This window comes from Amborella trichopoda, chromosome 13 (genome assembly GCF_054954075.1).
Source record: "Amborella trichopoda isolate Santa Cruz 75 chromosome 13, AtrichopodaSantaCruz75HAP2 v2.0, whole genome shotgun sequence".
NCBI classification, from domain to species: Eukaryota; Viridiplantae; Streptophyta; class Magnoliopsida; order Amborellales; family Amborellaceae; genus Amborella; species Amborella trichopoda.
In genome coordinates this window covers 14,635,542-14,640,717 of record NC_142348.1, presented here as the reverse complement: position 1 = coordinate 14,640,717, position 5,176 = coordinate 14,635,542, and positions in this window count along the sequence as shown.

The window sequence follows — 5,176 nt, the reverse complement described above, 5'->3', positions numbered from 1 at the left end:
TTCATCGCTAGGCATGTATGTCTAAATGTAAAGGAAAATTCTTTCATCCGGGCTGGATAGCATTTCTACAATATGCGGTCCATCTTAAAGACCATCCAAAAAACAATTTTAACTAACCGTCCAAATGTTGGACCCGGTTTCTATGCGGCCAAGCCGGCATACGTAGAAATGCGGGCTTATTAATAAATCTATTTTTAAGATGGATTTTAAGACTTAAGGTTTTAGGACATGTAATCGCTCTAATATAGAAATGGAGATCATGAATATGACAAAATAAATGAATTTTTAAAACTAAAAATAATATTTTAGTAAAAAAATATTTGGAGTTTTGGACCATTAGTTTCCATTGTTTTTAGATGGAACACTTACTTGCATCCATCTTTTTATGATGGATACTTTACACTTTCTGTAGAGCATATGTAGAAATGCGGTTCAGCTTGCATAAAACAATTTTCTTAAATTTTTTTTAATATAAGCATTATTTTTAGTTTTCAAATTTTTCTTTTTTTTATATTCATGATCTCCGTGCTAAAGATTATATATTCTCTAAAAATTAGGATCAAATTATATTTATTGCCAAACCACATTTCTACAATATGCTGTCTCGTCGCTTAGAAACAGTCCAAATGTAACCGCACATACTCTCTTACTATGTGTATAGTTTTCTAGAATAAGAAGCTCCAGCAGAGGTTTTTAGTACGGATAGTTGATTTGGATAGAAATTAATAAGGGGAAAATATATAATTAGATTATCTATCTTCGATACAAGGTGGTCACAATTAATTTTGACCATTAGATGTGAAATTAGATAGTTGCATTGATTTCATTAACTAATCTCATATTTCAAAATAAATTTTCTCGAACTTTGTGATACATTTAAGCTATCAAAATTCACATCTAAGGTTATAAGTAGTTACAACCTCCTTGTATTAATGCTGAAGTGGTTTTTGACATGGTAAAAGTTTCAAGACGGCTCCGCCTATAACTTCCCCTTTTATTTTGTTTTTTTCTTTTTTTAAGCTTGTTTAATATCTTTTTGTCCCGCTTTTGATCCCCACCCGTAAATCCCCATTTTTATTTTATTTTTTAATAGTTCTTGGATCGTCGATTTAGATTTGATTCAAATCACCGATCCAGTGATTCGACACAATATTGTGGGTGAAATATTTATCCCACTTATCCTCATTTTAAAACATTGAATTAAATTTGGAAAAAATTTATATAAGGTTGCAACCTTAAAATGTAGAATTACGTATGCACCTCAAAAATCTATCAGAAAGGTTGTTTTAATGTTGAAAAACCCTCTAATTGATCATCTCGACATTGAGATGTATGCATATTAAAAAAAAAAGTTTTGGAGTACCATAAATGGTGCATCTTACAACACATTATCCACACTTACCATTTTCAATATTTTGATAAGTTTATAGATCTACTTGATTTTAACCATTTTTGGAGTTTAAAATTTTATAATTAAATATGAAAATAGATTTTAAGATAATCTTAAGAATTTTTTACAACAAAATTAGACGTTATGATAAAATTTGGATGTGCGCCTTGATTGGATTGTTTAAGGTTGCAACCTTATAAAAACCACACCCATTAAATTTTAGTAGAAATAGTGGTAAAGTTTTTCGAAAATATATTTTAGGGCAGGCATGCTTACATGGGATCGGTATGGAGGTGGGTTGGGTAAGGTTCGGTCGACTGAACTCGAAAAAACTTAATGGGACTCGAACCCAGACCCCATCGGATCGGAAGTTATAGGACCCGGACTCCGACCTGGACTCCACTTGGACCCGACCCAAAACTAAAAAAAAATATACATATTCAAATATATTTACATATTATGTTAAATATATACATGTATTATTTAAATATTATAATTAAAAATACAAAATTGTATTTATTTAAATATTAAAATTTTAATTATTAAAAATTATTTAAATATTAACACTATTCAAGTCGGGTCCAGGTTGGGACAACATTGACCCGGGCCCAAACCTATACCCAAATAATGTTCAGGTCCAAGATTTGGACCCATACTTCAACCTGTCGATTCCAATTTTTGGATCCATACACAGAACCGGGTCAGTTCCGATCGTCAGGTCCCGGGTCGGGTCCAAGTCCATTGCCACCCCTTACCATGAGGGAAAGAAAATGAAGACATGTATTTTAATTTGGAAAAAGTTTACGTAAGGTTGTAACCTTATACTATAAAAGTAAGGTACACTTCGAAAATCCAACAGAAAGGAGTAATCCAAAGTTGGAAAACCTTATAATTGGTCATCTCCATCTTGAGATGCATGGATATAAATAAAAATAATGAATTCAAAGTCCTAATAGTAGTGTATCTCGTAACAAGTTATATGGACCGTCTATTCTTAAGATTTTCAAATACTTATGGATTTGCACTTTTTTGAAATTTTAAAATTATAAATTTCATAATTAGAGCTAAACATGTATTTTAAGCCATCATGAGGTTTCTAGCATTGAAACCACAGCCATCCACAAAATTTAGAAGTGCACCTTTCGTATATAGTATAAGGTCGATACCTTATGCAAACAACACCCTTTTAATTTTTATGTTTTCATACATGTTAATTGAGATTAACATGAAATTTTAGATGTTTATTATAGAGTTAGTGCAACTGAAAAATATTAAAATAATTTGAGAAAAAGAAAATTGATCTAAACTAATTGGATTAAGTGTGTTGCGCACATAATTATCATTCATGTAAATAATCATATAATTATGTAACACATGAATTTATTGTTATTGTGAAATGAACACATGATTTTACGATGTGTGATCAGGTATGTATGCATCATTTTTTCATTTTACTACAGGAATATTTTTTTAAAAAAATTGAATATGTGCATAGTTTTCACTTGTTAAAAGATATAAGAGAATAGTAGGAAAAACAATTTCATGAATGAAATATTAAGTAGTTGTTGACATATAAATGAGTTCACATAATAAAAAATGCAATGAATTTGAATAGCAGTTTCATAAATGAAATATTAAATAGTTGTTTACATATACATGAGATCTAATAAAAGAAAAAACAATGAATTAGATGTCAATGTCTTAATGCAACTGTAATCTTCTTTTAGCCTTTGGTTGTGTTGAAATATGATATTAACATGTTTGAGAAAAACAATTATTATTGCATATAAATATTGGATTCCATAACATTGAAGTTAGGGTGTAATTGGCATACGGATGCATCGATAGCTGTAGAGGTCATGTAATAATTCTAAAATTCCAAAAAAAAAAAAAAAAAAAAGAGGAAACTTTTAATAAGTAATGATTCGTATGAGCATGATGGTCCTTAGGGGCCATCACTATTTTCAAAAAGCTTTTGTTGCCTTGCTCTTGCCACGTCCACTAAAGGACATGGGCTTTAAGCGTTTAAAGTGTAATTTAACGGTTACACCTCATGTGTGAGGTGTAATTTAATAAAAGAATATAATATAGTATCTTAAGAATTTAAATACGAGAGGCGAAGACTCCCACCCAAAAAATTTTGAGATCTCTCTCTCTAGCCGAATTTTTATCGGAAGCTCCCTCTCAAATATTTTAGGTAAGTGACTTCATTATCTTGAAAAATAATATGTTCTTCTTAAAAATGAAATGAAATAATTATTTCTGCTTATTATCATGAATTTTAAGGGCGATAAATTTTATGTGCAACTGACCTCGTTATTTTGAAAAATAATATTTTTAATAAAATTATAATATTATAAATTTTAAATGCTGTAAATTCTTAGAAATTTATTTATTTATTTATTTTTCTTGTCTATTGTTAGAAAATTTTAGAAATAAAACTATTAAAAATAAATGTGATATTTTTGCTATTAGTAAAATTGTGAGATTTCTTTCTACTGTTTTTGAATATTTAGACATTGTAAATTTCATGTGCAATGACTGCCTTATTATTTAAAAATTGATATTTTTACAATTGATTATAGCATTGTTGTGAAATGTTTAATTGCGAATTGACATCTCATAAATTGTGATAATTTTGTATTCTTTAAATTCTATAAGAGTTTTTCTATACATATTAAACTGGCAATTATGCTAGAATGTCTTTACGAACTGCTACCTTTCTAACTTTGAGCCCAAAATATTTGATTGGTTATTTTAAAAATGTTATTGAAAGTGACTGTTATTAATGGTTTCCGTGAAATTCATATTAATGATTTCAGTGATATGTTGAGTACATGATATTGCTGCTTTCAAATGTTTAAAGAGATTTAGAAATACTTTAAGTATGCAAGTGGACTCATCCGGTTCGCCGGTGAGGTTTAAGTGGATCTATCCGGGACGCCGGTAGGGATTAAGTGGATTCATCCGGTACGCCGGTGAGGTATAAGTGGACCTGCAGGGATTAAGTGGACCTATCTGGGACGCCGATAGGGATTAAGTGGACCCATCAAGACGCTGATGGGGTATATAGGTGACCTACTTGGGACGCCAGTAGGGTAATTTTGTGGAATCTTTTGAATTATGCACTGCCGTTAAAATGTTATATGCATTTCAATCATTTGGATTATGTTTAATTGTGCATTTCTGAAAGTGAAAATGTTATCTATAAATGCTTGTGCTCGCATTGTTTTTAATTGACCTTCATTTTGAAAGTTTGTTTATATCTTCCATCGACGATTATTTTTAGGATTATGATGATCACTTACTGAGTAGCCAAACTCATCAAACTATGGTAAACATTTTTCAGGATAACTGCGGTTTCATTTTGAGTGCTCGTTAGGATCAACTTTGGAAGATATTGTAGTTGTGACTAAGTTTTCTTTGCTTTGTAAGAATTCTCCACTGTAAATTTGTCCTATCAAGAGATGTATATATGTTTTGACTGTCACATCTCAGGAATAACAGTATTGTAAATTCTTGGCGTGTGACAAGTCAGGTGCACCTTCAAATTTCATCATGGTATATAATTTTGATGGTATCTCAAAATCTATTTTTTTATAAAATTTTAAATTTAAAAAATGGTTAAAATCAAGTAGATCTATAAACATATGAAAATATTGAAAATGAACGGTGTAGATAATATGTTGTAAAATGCACTATTTATGAGACTTAAAATCGTTTTATTTTTCATGGTCATACATCTCGATGTCAAGATGATCAATCAAATGGTTCTTCAACATTAAA